This window comes from Acinonyx jubatus, chromosome F2 (assembly GCF_027475565.1).
Source record: "Acinonyx jubatus isolate Ajub_Pintada_27869175 chromosome F2, VMU_Ajub_asm_v1.0, whole genome shotgun sequence".
Classification (NCBI taxonomy): domain Eukaryota; kingdom Metazoa; phylum Chordata; class Mammalia; order Carnivora; family Felidae; genus Acinonyx; species Acinonyx jubatus.
In genome coordinates this window covers 77,533,018-77,550,181 of record NC_069394.1, presented here as the reverse complement: position 1 = coordinate 77,550,181, position 17,164 = coordinate 77,533,018, and the positions used below count along the sequence as shown (strand labels likewise).

The window sequence follows — 17,164 nt, the reverse complement described above, 5'->3', positions numbered from 1 at the left end:
ATAAAATTGTATAGAAAAGAAAATGTGTTTATAGTACACTGATGGGCTCGGCAGCGAAAAAACACTTCCAGGCCAATGATGGTATTTACACATAGTGTGAATGATGAAACAGTGTGATATTTTTATACTGGGAGGAAAGCAGGAGAAAAGTAGGGGTAGCCAGGATAGAGGCTAAATCCTGTCCTTCACAACCAGATGTCAGTAGACCAGAGTTTGACAAATAAAAAAAAAAAGACATTGTAGACATCTCTAAAACTGGAAGCATAGAGGTAAAGGTTGAGGAAATAGTTAAATGAATTGAATGTGGTAGCCTTTGAGAAAGATACCCAGGAGGTAAAGAAAGGAGGGGGGCGGGGGCGGAAGACTAGACGTCTTAACGTGTAAATTCATTACTTCGATGGTTCCAAAATGAATTTTAAATAGATACAGGTTGCAACAAAAGTACAATTTCTTATATATTTTAAAATAATCTTTCTATATCTTCCGTATTTTCTATAATTTCTTCAAGTAGGAATCTACGATAAAAATATTCCTCAAACTGGTTTTGTAGTTGTGTGTGTGTATCAGTCCCAGAATCCGCCTCAAGAGGATGACACGCTCCGGTGAGGACCATTTTAGGAAGCTTTCCGAGACGGCTGCTTCCTAAGGAGTGGGCTAGGCATAAGCAACCAGCAGGGGTGTCCCCAGGCTGGAGAGAAAAGTCAGTCGCCTTAAGGACACCTGGAACCTAAGGGAGGAACCTGCTGGCAGGCTGGGGAGGGGCCAGGAGTGACAATTCTGCTTCTTGCCCCTCGTCTGATCTTCCCCTGGGACTCAGGAACCCCAGGAGGTAATGTAGGGCTGGTACAGGGTGGAGGAGAAGCCTTGGGAGGAGCACACGGAAGTTACCTGCAAGACTGGTGTGGAAAGCGCTGGGCTCCTACCGACCAGCACATCCAGCTCAGCTCAGGTGCACGGTTCCTCCGCTGAGCCCTGCCGGTGCCGTTTGAATCAGGACGGTGACATCGGTGACATTTGTGTTCTTCTGGGAGTTGTCTCTTCCTACTCAGCCCAGGCCTCTAGACTTTTGTCCCTGGGCAACTGGCTGCCATTTCTGAATTTATGGGGGAAGTTTTGCCTTCTCTGCTAATCAGTGTCTCTTTGTGGACCGCATCAGTGACCACGACCTGCTTGGCCGAAAGGCGGGCAGCATGGGAGGCTGAGACAGTGTAGGATCAAACCCTGCCCGTGAGCACCGGCTTCCTGACTTAGGGAAACCGTTCACGTCTCTGAGTCTCATTGTCTCCTATGGACTGGGGAAAATGCTTCCTACCTTGTCTCTGAAGGTTATGTGAAGACATTTACGTAAAGCAAGTAGAACAGTGCTCGAGAGTGAGTGCTGTTTCCCCTTATTTCACACAGAGAAGTTACAAGTTATTGAGAGAAAGTTTCAGGGGGGTGAGGTGGGTAGATGCGAGGAACTCCGGGAATCAAGAAAGGTTTCCTGGCAGAGAAACTTCCAGACTTTTTAGAAAAGAGTCAGAGAAAATTCTGTGAGAAGTAAGGCCTGGATTATTTTGTATTACAGCCCAGGTAATGGCATGACTACTGTGCAAACTTTGGTCTCTGTATTTTAAGGACTAATCATGATAGCACCTATCTGCTGGGGTTGCCATGACAACGATGTGCTGGTACATGCAAAGCGCTTAGAGCAAGGATGCGCCCACATAAAAACTCATGCCAGTTATTTTCAGGTGGTTTCCTGAGCCTTTGAAACTTCCAAATTTTTGAGACCTGGCTTGCTATTTTCCAAATCTCCCATTGCCTTTTGGTAAAGTAGTAGTAAAAGCCCAATTAACGCATTGTGTTTCTTTTTTTCTGAGATAGCAAGGAGAATGGGAACTGGACAAATAAGAATAGTCCCATAGCCAGTATTGAGAGAAGAGAAGAAGAATGTTCCTTGGGAAAAGGAGTATGCAGAAAGGAAGGAAAGAAGCTCAGTTTTTAGAGGACCAAGAAAAAACTTGATTTAGGTAGCTTACCTGACAGGAGGTCCGGGTACAATGTTTCTGACTCAAAAATTGAAATCTGTAGGCTCCCGTTGGCATCCAATTGGCTTGTACATTTCCAAAGATCTTCTGCCTCTAGTTCTGTGCCTTATGTCTCAATGCAGTGGGCTAGCTCCGTAATATGTCTTTAGCCAAACAAGCTGGGCAGTTCATCCATTAGGCTACCCTTTGGTCGGTTATCTCTGCCATTCTCTGATTTCTTGGATGGTGTGTTTCCATCTGTCCATAGTCCATTGATCCCTTTGGTCCTTATGAGCCATGTGTGCTCCTGGCTGGGGTGATGAGTAGTCTATAATCATGTTGGTGAATATGTTCACTATATATTTAGCCTTACCTCTAATTATCAAGTAGAATTCAATATAAAGAGAAGGTGAGGTACATGCACAGTATTCACGGCATCTTCTATTTGCCTGGATCTTTTCTTGTCTTTCAGTTCTCACCCTGATATTAGAAAGGGTAGAAACTTTCACTCAGCAAATATTTATTGAGTATCTGCTATACACCAGGTACTGTAAGTCTGGGGAGAGAGGCTCTAATGATAGAGATGCTCCCATCTTTTGGGGGCTTATTGTCATATTTGTAAAAATAGCTGTGGGATTATGTAAAGGAGGAGAGTCTTTGAACGACCACACACTAACCGACTCTTTGAAGAATCTTCTTAAATCAGACCCAGACAGTGGACTGTCCCTTTCTCAACCTGTTAATTTGGCTTCCTTAGAGATCCACAGGGATTGTAACACAGAGGTCTGCATTAATTTTGTAAAGAGTAGCCAAGAACATTTTTCCTTAAAAGCATTTATGTTTACTACAGCGGTGATAAGAAGGTGGAGACAAAAATACCGCATTACGACGCTCATCAATTATGACTTTCTGGGTTTTTCAGAATACGCTCCGGAATCTCTTAAGATCAAATTGTTGTTTTTCATTAGATATTCTCTTTATATTACTTAAGTATTTTTTAAAGTTTACTTATTCATTTTGAGAGAGAGGGAGAGAGAGTGAGTGAGCGTGAGTGGGGGAGAGACAGAGTGAGAGAGAGAGAGAGAGAGAGAGAGAATACCAAGCAGGCTGTCAGCACAGAGCCTGAGGCGGGGCTCAAGGTCATGAACTGCAAGATCATGACCTGAATTGAAATCAAGAGCTAAACGCTTAACAGACTGAGCCACCCAGGCACCCCTACATCGCTTATGTATTAAAATGCATTATTATGTGTTATTTCAAACAGTAGAATAGATATTTCCACATTCTTTAAGAAATACATAGTCAGGGCCTGGAAACATTATGTATTTTTCAAGTTCAAACAGCTGTGCATGATGAAAGTACTTGCTTCTGGGGTGAACAAATGGTATTCAGCTATTTAATCCTATTATCAAAGTGAGTTAACAAAATTCAGTTTAAATGGTCCCAGTTCAGAGTTGCTAGCCGAGATCTGAATAATGAATGTGTCGTATAGATCTTCTAGCATCTCTCGCTCTAAGCAAATACCCGTAGGTTTCAGACTTTCTAATGTACATGTGCTTTGTGCACGCGTGTGCTTGTATGTGTGTGCACTCAGCATTAAGTATATCCCCGACATTTGACTCGCTTTTTTTTCATTTCTGTCGAAAGAATGTAAGTCCTATTCCAATAGCAGACCTCTTTTAGTAAACTAGTACTTAAATTTGTCATAATTTTCAGGAAGAAAAATGAAATGATGTGCATAGATTTGGGTATTGATTCTATACCAACATCTTTGTCACAAAAATTTATTATTACTGAATCATAGCATAATATTTAAGACATGTTAGACCTGTGGTTTTTGACTCTATAGAAACAATGGGAGAGAATGAAAATTAACTGCATATGAACAGGAATAATAATAACAACAATATCAAAAAGAGAGACCAATAAATTTTATAGGAGCTCAGAAACCCCAATTTCTAGAAAAAATCTGAATAAAATTTATTTCCCATATTATACTGATATAGTTAAAATTAACCTTATTCCAAAATTTAAAAAATTTTAACGCTTATTATTTATTTTTTGAGAGAGACACAGCGTGTGAGTGGGGGAGGGACAGAGAGAGGGAGACACAGAATCGCAAGCAGGCTCCAGGCTTTGAGCTCTCAGCACAGAGCCTGACACCAGGCTCGAACCCACGAACCATGGGGTCATGACCTGAGCTGAAGTTGGATGCTTAACTGACCGAGTCACCCAGGCACCCTAACCTGGTTTCAAAAGTTAAAATGAGTCAATACTACTAAAGGGTGTTTTGAGACAAAAGGCTCTCTTCTGGAGGAAATAAATATGCCTAATTTTCAGCACACTTAAAATAGAATTAAATTTTCAATGAACTTAATGTGTAACTTAGCACCAATTTTTTGAAAAGTTTGGTGATGTTGAACTGGCAGTCTCAAGTCAAATATGTTTGATTTTTAAACTGAAAATTAGAAGAGTATACAGGAATAAAACAAAAATCAGATAGTAACTAATTCAGATGGATGTTTGCCATTATCACTAACATTCATGGTATGAAAATGACCAAAAGTGTCTTCACAAAAAGTACAGGATAAAAAGGTTTTAAATTGCTATGTGGTACTGAAATCATTAGTATGAAAAAGTGGTCTCAAATAATGTAAGTAATGCACAGGGTATCTTTGCAATAGATGTTATATTTTCTGAATACAAATGGCAATTTGTAAATGTAATTCCTCTGTTGTCTATAATACTTTTGATTTCTAATAGCACTCTTGTCTACTCAAACTATATTCGGGAGGTTGGGATTATTTCCATAATGCCACAGTGTAGAATGAACTTCGGGCTTCTTTAACATTAACCTTGGGAAGGATTCCCTTTAACTTTCCTATGGTGAGGCCATGATTGAATTTTTTAAATTTCTTCTGGAAATGAAGCCTTCAAGCCGAGGCTATGCAGTACTGAGGGAAAGCGTTATCTGGAAATTATCTGATTTTGAGTGAAGAAAGATAGCAGGTTCATATAATGTAAGTCTCAAGGCAAGTATCTGCAGTATGACTTAGTTTCCACAATTTAGATTAACCTGACAAATTTCATGTTGGCCCAGGAACCTCAACCCTTGGAAGTTGACTTGGTGTTCTTTTGTTGCTTAAGTGTTTTTGGTTCCTCCCAAGCTGTCCCAACACTCAGCCAGATGTTTCGGGATCTTGCAGAGAAAACCCACCGACTAGCAAATCTTCTATGGAGACAAGATTCCAGTAGATTCAGGGACTGACAGTGCCCAGGGCAAGCTCAGGAAAGGCGACCTGGAGCTCAGGAGGGGCGAGCACCTCCTGTGGCTTCGGCTGCCTGCCAACCTTGAGACTAGAAACTTCTCTCCGGGTGTGGGCGGAGGTGTCACATATGGGTGTCTGCTCCTTGTCCTCTGTGCCCTTCACCAGTTTCCTTTTCCAACTGACCTCTGGATATCCCTCCCCTTCCCACTGCCACCAATATATTTAGCGTGTTTCAAGGTCTTGTCTGTCTTTTCACCACTTTCTAACCCAAATTTTAAAATTAAAACTTGAATCCACCCCATTTCCTTTCCCATTCTACTATCCCCAAAGGCTTCTTTGGATGGCTGGGCGTTAATCTTTGATGACTAGATTTCTGTCTTTTTCCTTCTGCTTCGTCTTCATGCTGTTGGAACAGCAAAATCCTCCTTACCTCCCTCCAAACAGCCTGCCCTTCAGGTAAATTGTGTGATCAGTGTGTCTCATTGTTTTTCATTCTTCCCACTTGTACTGGACATGGAAATTCATCCCACGTGGTTGTGGTGAGCTGTCGTTGACAGTCATCTAGGAGTCATAGTTAGTTGACCTCTCCCTTCCTCACTGTGTTGCTCCCACTGATGGCTAACCGTGGTCCTTTCTCATCACCTGAACCCACACTTCTGTGAGTCCCTGCTGTTGCTATGTGACTCCGACTCAGAATCTTCCCCTGGATTGACCCACAGCAGCCTCCTCTGGTGTTCACACTGCGAATTTCACCCTGGTCCCAACACATTTGCTCTGATTCTGTTGGAATACATGCACTTTCCAAAACTCATACCTTGTACCAATCTTCTGCCTGAAATTATTCAATGGCTCCCAACTAGACAAATTCTAAAATCTTTTGCATGACATTTGAAACACTCGAGAACTGAATTCCTGCCTGGATCTGGCCAGTCACATTCCATGCTAGACCCAGCTGCTCTCAGGGACCTTGCTTACTCCGTCCCTCTATTGTACCTAACATAATATTTTCTTGTATTACATACTAGAGTAGATTACTTTTTACTTTTTCGATTTTCCTGCTAGAGTCTAGACACTCTATGCCCTATGGGCATGGGCCATCTATTTTTTATATTGTATTTATTTTTGCATATTTAACATAGAGTAAATTCTCAAAATTTTTAGTGGATTAAGAATATATTTGTGAAAAGCTGAGGGCGAAATATATTCCCCACTATTCTTTCCTCAAGTAATATAATTATCAGCCATTTTTTTTGAATAGCTGCAATTATCTACATGTCACATAGTTCCGAAAAAAATTTGAGTCATCAAACAAGAAGTCCACATTATATCATTATGGTGAAGCTTAAACGGTAGGAGTTATACAGCACAGAATGGCTTGGTATATTTAATGCTACCCTGACTGCTAGGGAAGACAAATGAAAAAGCAAAAAATAAAAACACAAAATCATCACTGACCACTGGGTGTTGTAGCTTAGCCATTTAAAAAAAAAAAAAAGGCAATTAGTAGTGACTCTGGATTTGGTGTCTGACTTTTTAAAAACTTTTAAATATTAAACAGTTCTTTTATATCGACCATGTTTTGTTTGTTTGTTTGTTTGTTTTTTCTACTGAGCATATTTCTCCTTCTACCATCAAACAAGGATTGTATGAAGACCCTGGTCAGGATTATCTTGGCCTTTGGATTCCATCAGGGTCATATTTAGAACTTGGCTAGAGCAAAAATCTGGCTCCCGCACACCCCTCCCTGACCAGCATTCTGTTTGGCAAAGCCTGCCAGGTGCCTGATTGCGCAGAGAAATGGGATGGGATCACTCAGTGTGACAGTCAGGAGAGATTTCACAGATCACAAGTGTTTGGAGAGACAAGTCAAAACCGAGCCATGGAAACGTGGCCTGCCATCTTCCCACTAAATGGGGGTGGCTTGCCAAGCAGGAGTCCAAGGTCACATGGCGGCACTGCTCTTTTGGACAATAGCCCGATAAAAAGAAATGCCTCGAGGCATACCACTGGTGTGTATAGTTTTTCTGGAAAAAAAAAATCTAAACTCCGTTCTTTACCTGGTTAGCTAGCAAGCACAGGGAAATTGGAGTTTAACATGACTTGGTGGATAATAAGCCTTTAAGTAATGACATTTTTATAGTCCGTCCTCAAAGGAGTACAATGCCAACTTTGTTGTGAGGCAGATGGTGGGGAAAAAGGTGGATGTGAATCTGATCATTTAGCAGGCAAATTAATTTATGTGACAATAACCAGCCTCCAAATTGGGTTTATTGACTCATTACATTTTCTCCCTATGAAATTTAGTAAAATGCCAAACTCTACATTTTAAAGGAGCTGAAGGTTATTTTCTCATTTTAAAAGGGGGCACATTCAGTATTAGTTAGGATCTATAGTAATAATATTTCCACAGGTTCAAGTTAGTTGGTGATTTTTCTGTAGTTTATGCGTAATGTATTTGCAATAAAATTATTGTCCCCAGGCAATCCTTAATCAATCTTAAAGATAATCAATTGTTTAATCACTGGATCACTTTTTCTTTAGAAGCCCAAGTAATTTTCAAAACAACAGTAAAACAGACAGTGAGGCCTCAGATCATTGTGATAAGTGAAAGAAAAGGAGGGAAAGGAGAATGTGGGGAAAGTTTTAATGTCATTTTTAGCCACTCTTTGAGTCAGAGGAGTGTGCTTACTGCGGAAAGGTTGTCTCATTTGATCTGCTAAAGCTAACGTCGTGCACAAGAAAAGACTTTTATTATAAAAATATCAAGAAAAGAAACAGACACACATTGTTGATTAAACTGTATAGTAGACTGCGTGATAAATTCTTATAACCCATATATTTGAATCGCTGACAGAGTCCCTACAGGAAAATATCAGGTATACGTGTGGCTTTCTGAGGCCACCCAGCCGGGCGTGCTGCCTTGTTGCACTGACAGCAGCTGATGCCTCTCTGGACAGGTTTATGCTTTACCACAACAGGGTTCACCCGATCCCAGGCTTCTGGACCTGCTCCTCTTGGCCCTTTAAAAGCCACATCTTTGCGGGGCGCCTGGGAGGCTCAGTCGGTTAGGCGTCTGACTTCGGCTCAGGTCACAATCTCATAGTTTGTGATTCTGAGCCCCGCATTGGGCTCTGTGCTGACTGCTCGGAGCCTGGAGCCTGCTTTGGATTCTGTGTCTCCTTCTCTCTCTGCCCCTCCCCCGCTCATGCTCTCTCTCTCTCTCTCTCTCTCTCTCTCTCTCTCTCAAAATAAATAAACATTAAAAAAAAATTTTAGGGGCACCTTGGTGGCTCAGTCGGTTAAGCATCCGACTTCAGCTCAGGTCACGATCTCACGGTCCAGGAGTTCAAGCCCCGCGTCGGGCTCTGGGCTGATGGCTCAGAGCCTGGAGTCTGCTTCAGATTCTGTGTCTCCCTCTCTCTCTGACCCCCCCCCCCCCCCCCGTTCATGCTCTGTCTCTCTCTGTCTCAAAAATAAATAAAACATTAAAAAACAAATTAAAAAAAATAAAATAAAAAAAAATTTTAAAGTCACATCTTCCCAAAACTTTCTCACTGCAGCTTTTGCTTATCTCTACAAGCCAAGAAAGTTGGGTAGAAATGTCCTTTTTGTCTGCAATGCCAACATAATTGGTATAGTAAAGCACTCTTTCAATCTATTTTTTAACAAAACTATCACACAAATACATCCTTGTTAGCAAATGTTTGGACAGCGTGGATGGATATAGACTGGCAAGGCCATGCTCCATTTTCCTGTGGAGATGATTCAAGGGAGATGCCTTTGTATTTATGAACACAGGGCTGTGCACCTGCTGACTATTGCCCCATTTGCTTTTGGAATAAGTGGGCTGGTATTATAAGGCTATTCACTGACTTGTATTACTCACAGAATTACCTGGGTGTTCTTCAAGTGCTGGCACATCACTACAGAAGCTCTACCTTAGTCTTTTCATAGCTGCATGATAGTCCAAAGTGTGAACCTATTCTATTTTGCGTTTTCAGGTCTTTTTGTTTCCTCCTCTGAGATGGATAAAAAGAGACATGTCTTCTGTGTTGTGGACAAGAGCTCTAACGTTATCATTTTCTTATGTCTTGCCCAGAGGGACAATCTGGCAGGAACCACTGGAAAATAAGTATAAAAAAGAATATCGGGGACTAACATTCCTTAATTTATTTAGAAAGTAGTTTATCAAACCGGGCACCTGGGTGGCTCAGTCGGTTAAGCATCCTACTTGGGCTCAGGTCATGATCTCACAGTTCGTGGGTTTGAGTTCCACGTTGGGCTCTGTGCTGACAGACAGACAGCTCAGAGCCTGGAGCCTGCTTCAGATTCTGTGTCTCCCTCTCTCTCTCTGCCTGTCCCCTGCTCATGCTCTCTCTCTCTCTCTCTCTCTCGAAAATGAAGACACTTAAAAAATTTAGAAAGTAGTTTATCAAACAAATTATTTCTATAAAATGTTCTCTCCCCAGTACATCCCCTAAAGCACATGCCATCGTCACCTCCTCCTGGCCCAGGGTGTCCCCTCTCCCCTGCTTTTCTGCTTCTGTCTAGCCTTGAGCATGGCCTCCAGACTGTTCCTCCTACAACTTGGAGCGTGGCCTCATCGGTGGCTCTCTCAGTAGCTGGGTTTGGACTAACTGGCAATCTCCGCAGCCTCGCGGGAAGCCAGGGGGAGGTGTTGCCCCGAGCACCTCAGCTGACCAGCGGTGAAGTCACCGGTCCCATCAGCGGCCCTGTCTGAGTCTCAGTTTCCTCATCCACGAAGGGAGGGATCTGGCTGCGTAACCTACATGGTTATTTTCCATTGTGAGACTCTCGGCCATTTCAGCATTGATCAAAGAGCTGAGAAATTCTGCCTGCCGTGCCAACTCTCAGATCAGCAGTATATTTCATCCTTACTCCAGCACAGTTTAAGATCTTTTGAAGGATTTTGCTTCCGTTTTAAACGTATGAGTATTGATGTTTATTGAAATCTGAAAGCCGGATGGGACCCGGCTCATTTTCGCATCCTGGCACCACTCACAGCTAGTGACATGAGGGGCTTTTGCCAGCAAGGCCTGTTTTAATCAAAAGCTTTCATCTGAAATGCAATTCACAATTTCTGGGTGGTAAAGAATAATTCCCCCTGGGACGAATGTACAAAGCCGTAACGCCGAGCACTTTAAATACTTTCGACAGGAGGTAAAACTGATTTCATTGAACAAACTTGTATCAACTGCTCTTTGCAAGCTCTCCTAAGGACACGCAATGAAGAAGATGAAGCTCCTACCCTCCAATGGCTTAGAGTCAAGTGGCAGAGAAGCCGGGAGTACCAGAATAGGTTAGAACGTCGTGAATGCCTTACAGAAGGCTTAAAATCTCTAGGGGTTCACAGAAGGCCGAGAAACACTCTTGACTGGGATGCAGAGGGAAACATTCATGAAGAAGGTGGGATTCGTGCTGCATAGTTTTTGGGTTGCGTGTTGCTCGGTTGGTAGCAGTTGAGAGGCTGGTGGGGGACGGGCTGGAGCCAGAGTCTGGAGTTCTGTACTGGTGGGGGTTTCACCTTTCCTGCCCTCTCCCAGCCCAGGCGTCACGGTTAGCAGAGTTTCAGCGATATGGCCCGTGAAAACCAGACATCACGACTCCCCTGGATCTCACGTCCCTGGGGGGCTCACCCGTGGGAAAGCCGGGGTGGCAGAGTTTCAAACAGAAATGAGAGCTGCAGACGCCGGTCTTCATACCTCACGGCCAATCTAGCCATATCCAATAAAGGGTTTTGCTACCACGGCTGGGGTTTGAGCAGTGATAGTCCCGCACTCTTCAGACCCTTCTCCAAGTTCAGAACCACTGGAGACGTAGAGTCAGGAATCCAACAGGTGGTCAAAATGACAGCTTCCGTCCTACTGATGCATGAATGCACCGATTCACGCAGATGGTGTCTGGTCAGTAACCACCCTCCTTCTCACCCTCTCCCTTCCCGCCCAAATGGACTCCACCTCCCAGGCTGGAAGCTTCCCTTGCAGGCTGGAGGGTTGACTGAATGAGGGTTGCATGAATGAGGGTTGACTGAATGCAGGCTGCATACCAGGAAGTCGGGCAGCCACTGGCAGGGGAGGGGAGGGGGTAGCAATGTCCCCTCAGAATCCTCCAATCAGAGAAGCCATGCCACCTGCAGGGACACTGAGTATGGGATGCAGGCAGAGGCGAGAGGCCAAGGGTGTTCTGGGAAAGGTGGTCAGGGCACGAGAACATTCCTCTGGGTTTCATTTTCTGCAACAGGCTGCAGTTTGATTTCCAGATGGAGGAAGTCATCGGTTGAATGTTTCCTCATCAGTTTCGGGGTAGTTGCCGGGAGACGGGCGCTCTGACATCCGGGTTAGCCCGCAGCCTTCCGGATCACGTTGGCTGTACCAGCCCACGTGTGCCCTGCACCCCTTTTCTGCTCCAGAACAGTGTCATCCTGACGGTGACAACCCCCTTCCTGTTCTATTCTCCTGCTCCGGGCCTGCCTAGCTGACAGTATAGGTCTCCAGACATTATGCAACAGAACTAGAAGGCCAACTAAAGGCGCATCCTTGCAACAGAACTAGAAGGCCAACTAAAGGCGCGTCCTTCCAAAGGACCAGCAAGTAAAAATGTTCCGTATTTGACCACGGTGAATTCCTGTACCTTAATAGATTTCCAGGGAGAAAGTAGAAAGCACCAAATGACCCTCCTGTTTCTTACTCCCTTTAGCTTCAGCCAAAAAGTCTTCCCTGGGATTCCTGGCGGCAGCTGGAGCTGCGTGGCCGTCTCTGCCAACCGCGCTTCCTTCAGGATTTCAGAAGTCCAGCCGAGGCAACGCAAACCGCTGACTGTTTCACCTTCTGGAGAATCCAGAAGGCCAGTAGGTCACACACCACACTGCGCGCTCCACTCCCGTCAAATGCACATGTACACATACGCGTGCATTCATGGGCACACGTGCACGCAAACGCGTGACACACACACATGCACACAGGGCGCAGTACACATGCACGAGTGTAGACGCACATGTACGCACGCACACGTGCACACGTACACAACAGACACCTACGCAAGCAAATCACTGTTGGTGTCACCGTTAACTGAAGCGAAAGGACGTCCGCCGAACCAGCAGTGAATGCAGTGTGGAACGTAGCAAGCTGAGACCAGGGCAAAGATCCGGTGACGTCTGATGGAAGGAGGGAGATCGAACCATTTTTTGTTTCAGTCTCAACGCAAGGTCAGTTAGTGTCCACTACTATACGGACGTAGGCTTCGCTGTGAGAATTCGCTCGTCAAGCTGGGCCCCAGCTCATCTCTGCATAGTGTTTCCTCCCAGTAGTTTGCAGAGTTCATCGCAAACATTAGAAATTTGCACCAGCTGCAGCTACAGACCCAAGACCTTATTGATGTGTGTTTCTTCCCCATCCAGTGTAATCAAACCCTGTTTTGAGTGCCCCTGTTTTCCAAGTGGCCATGCTCTCCTGGGGTCAAGCTGAGGATAGGACTCGACAGGTGACACAGTCTACTCCTCCTGTACCTCTTCCACTGCCTCTTGTGGTTGGCGCTGTGACGACTGACCCCTCAGGCTGGTGGTGTTCCCCGCTCTGCGTGTTCATTTCCCTCAGAGAATCAGTTTTGGTAGATAGAGGAATGAGCTGAGGTCGCTGACCTCGAGCCCTGGGGTTCCAAGAAAGGACCATTCCCTGTCAGGGGCTGGTCCTCAGAATGTTTCCTGTTCTCTTTGATTTTCCAGGTATTGAATATCTCGTGATTCTTTTTTTTTAATTATTATTTTATTAAAAAGATTTTTTTCATGTTTATTCATTTTCGAAAGAGAGGCAGAGACAGAGCATGGGTGGGGGGAGGAGCAGAGAGAGAGGGGGACACAGAATCTGAATCAACCTTCAGGCTCTGAGCTGTCAGCACAGACGCCCAGTGCAGGGCTCGAACTCACAAACTGTGAGATCGTGACCTGAGCCGAAGTCGGACGCTTACCAACAGAGCCACCCAGATGCCCCTCTCGTGATTCTTTAAAAACAGCATAAATGCTTCTTTCTGATATCTAAGTTAGTGACACATGCCTCTCTGTTCTATTTTCATTGTTGTTGCCTTGATTCTTTTGTTTGTTTTTTACTGAGGTAAACTTGGCATACAACATTATGTAAGTTTCGGGAGTACAACATCATAATTTGACGTTTGTATACACGGTGTAGTGATCACCACCATAAGTCTCATTTCCATCTGTCACTACAGCTGAGCCTATTTCTCACCTATTTCTCACCTATTTCTCACCCCTAACCCCTCCCCCACTAGTAAGCACCAATCTGTTCTCAGTATTTATGAATTTTTGTTTGTTAACTTGTTTTTTAGATTCCACAACACATGAAAGCATATGGTATTTCTCCTTCTCTGACTTATTTTACAGAACACCCTCAAGTTCCATCCATGTTGTCACATATGGCAAGATTAAATTCATTTATATGGTTGAATAGAATTCCATTGTCTGTCTATCTATCTATCTACCTATCTATCTATCTACCTATCTATTTATCTATCTACCTATCTATCTATCTATCATCTCTCCATCTGTCCCACATCTTCTTTATCTATTCATCCACCAATGGGCACTTAGATTGTTTCCATATCTTGACTATTATGAATATGATAAGCGAACATACGGGTGCACAGATCTTTACACATGAGTAGCTTTGTTTTCTTTGAATGAATAAGCAAAAGTGAAATGACTGGATCATACGGTTGTTCCATTTTTAGTTTCTTGAGGAATTGGCTGGAGCAGTTTACTTCCCATCAACCATGCACAAGGGTTCCCTTTTCTCCACATCGTTGCCAACACCTGATTTTCTTGTCTTTTTGATAATAGCCATTCAAAGAGGTGTAAGGTGATATCTCATTGTGGCTTTGAATTGTGTTTCCCTGATAATTAGTGATGTGGAATACCTTTTCGTGGGCTCATTAGCCATCTGTATGTCTTCTTTGGAAAAATGTCTGTTCAGGTCCTCTGCCCATTTTTTAATTGAATATTTTTATTATTAAGTTGTATGAGTTCTTTACATATTTTAGATAATTAACCTCTCATGGGATATATGATTTGCAAATGTCTTCTATTCAGTAGGTTGCCTTTTTGTTTCATTGTTGGTCTCCTTTGCTGTGAAGAAGATTTTTAGTTCGATATAGTTCCACTTGTTTATCCCTGCTTTGGTGCCCTTGCACCAAAAAAAAAAAAAAAAAAAAAAAAAGAAAAAAAATGATTACAACCAATGTCGACTAGCTTACTGCTGTGCTTTTTTCTAGGAATCTTATGGTTTCAGGTTTCGCATTTAAGTGTTTAATTCATTTTGAGTTAACTTCTGTATATGGTGTGGTTTTGTGCAATTTGTGTGTACAGGGGTCTTCATTCTTTTGCATGTGGCTGTCCACTTTCCCAGCATTTATTGATGAGACTGTCCTTTTCCCATGATATATTGTTACCCCCTCTATTATAAATGAATGGACCATATGTGTGTGAGTTTATTTCTGGGCTCTTGATTCTGTCCCACTGATCTATGTGTCTGTTTTCTGTTTTTATGACAATACCAAACTGTTTTGACTACTATAGTTTTGTAGTTCAGTTTGAAAATAGGGAGCGTGACACCTTCAGCTTTGTTTTTTCTCAAAATCACTTAGGCTATTTGGCATCTTTTGTGGTTGCATACAAATTTTAGAATTATTCGTTCTAGTTCTGTGAAAAGTCTCATTGGGATTTTGGTAGGGATTGCATTGAATCTGTATATTGCTTTAGGTAATATGGACATTTAATAATGTTAATTATTCCAATAAATGAGCATGGAATATCTTTCCATTTATTTCTTCAATTTCTTTTAGTAATGTCTTGTAGTTTTTAGTGTTCAGATCTTTTACCTCCTTAGTTAAATTTATTCTGAGTTTTTTTTAATGTGATTATAAATGTAATTGTTTTCTTAATTTCTCCTTTTGGTAGGTTGTTAGTTTAAGAAATGAAACAAATTTCTGTATATTAATTTTGTATCCTGTAACTTTACTGAATTTAGTTTTTAGTTCTAAACGTTTTTTGGTGGAGTTTTAAAGGTTTTCTGTATAAAGAAATCTGTTATCTGCAAGAGACAGTTTTACTTCTTTCTTTCCCATTTGGCATGGCTTTTACTTCTTTTTCTTGCCTAATTGCTATTGCTAGGACTTCCAATACTGTGTTGAATAAAAGTCATGAGAGTGGGCATACTTGCCTTGTTCATGATTTTAGAGGAAAAACTTTCAGCTTTTCACTATTTAGTACGATGTTAGCAGTGGGCTGGTCATATATGGCCTTTAGTATATTGAGATACATTCCTTCTGTCACTACTTTGTTGAGAGTTTTTATCATAAATGGTTGTTCAATTATGTCAAATGCTTTTTCTGGATCTTTTGAGGTAATGATATGAAATTTATCCTTTTTTTGTTAATGTGGTGTATCCTGTTGATTGATATGTGGATGTTGAACAATCTTTGCATCCCTGGAATAAATACCATTTGTTCATGATGTATCATCCTTTTAATGTATTGTTGAATTTGGTTTGCTAACATTGTGTTGATTTCTGCATCTATGTTCGTTAGAGATACTGGGCTGTAACTTTCTTTTGTTTGTGTGGATCTTTGTCTGGCTTTGGTATCAGCTTAATTCCAGTCTTGTAAAATGAATTTGGAAGCATTTCCTCCTCTTCAATTTTTTGGAAACGTTTAAGAAGGACTGGTATTAAATCTTTGAATATTTGGTAGAATTGTCTGTTTCCTGGACTTTTGTTTGGAAGGTTTTTAATTACTGATTGAATCTCCTTGCTAATAATATTTCTTCAAATATGTGTTCTGCCTCTTTCTCTCTCTCTTTTCTCCTATTGGAATCCTGTAATGCAGATGTTATTCTACTCGATATTGTCCAATAGGTCCCTTAAGCTATTTTAAATATTTAAAATTCTTTTTTTCTTTTTGCTACTTTATCTGTGTGATTTCTACTACGCTTTTTTCCAGCTTGCTGATTCACTCCTCTGCTTCATTCAGTCTGCTGTTGAACCTGCATAGTGTATTTTTCAGATCGGTTATTGCATTCTTCAGCTCTGTGACTTCTGTTTGGTATTTTCTTATGTTTTCTATCTCTTTGTTGAAGTTCTCACTGTGTTCACTCATCCTTCTCTTGAGTTCGATGAGCTTCTATATGACCATTGCTTAGAACTCTTTATCAGGCACATTACTTACCTCTCTTTCATTAAGGTCTTTTTGTGAGGTTTTGTCTGGTTTGGAACATATTCTTATGTTCCCTGATTTTGCTAGATTCTCTGCATTTGTTTCTATATATCAGGCTAAATAGCTACCTCTCCCAATCTTGAAGGTGTGGTTTTATATAGGAGATGAAATTTGTTATTTAACCTTGTCCTAGCTTTTTTTTTTTTTAATCAGAACTTTGTGATTGTCTAAGTAGCCTGACTTGTTCTTCATAGGTCCCAGTTGTTAAGGGTGTGCCAAGACCTTCCAGTGTTCCAAAAGAAGGGATCTCAGATAGTGCCTAGTTCAGGCTAATTGTAAGCCAGATCCTCAGGTAGCAGTTTGTGTGTGTGTGTGTGTGTGTGTGTGTGTGTGTGTGTATGTGTGTGTGTGTGCAGCTTTTAAGGTATGTAAATATATATAGTTTTGTGGGCCTGTCTATAATTGTAAACTCTGCTGGCTTCCAGATCAGGAGTTCTGGAGGTGTCCCTTAGGCAACAGTTCGAAACATCATTGCTTTAGATAAGCGAATAAACTCCTTTCTGGGAGGTATCAGCAAGCCATGGTGGGGCCAGGGAAGGGCACTGTATAGTGTCTTCCTGTGCACGTTCCCTGGGGACACCCCTGTAG

General features: G+C 42.2%; 1 protein-coding gene across 12 annotated transcripts in view; it reads left to right on the top strand.

The window, feature by feature from the left end:
• LOC106974083 (uncharacterized) overlaps window positions 1-17,164 on the top strand; it is a 241,939-nt gene that overhangs the window by 135,155 nt on the left and 89,620 nt on the right. Inside the window, exon 4 of one of the 12 annotated variants that reach the window (XR_008292699.1) lies at window positions 11,996-13,520. The exons of the other annotated variants lie outside the window; for them this stretch is intronic. The gene's annotated coding sequence lies outside the window, so the exon portion shown is untranslated. Of the gene's footprint in view, window positions 1-11,995; window positions 13,521-17,164 lie in introns of those variants that run through there. 12 annotated transcript variants of the gene reach the window in all.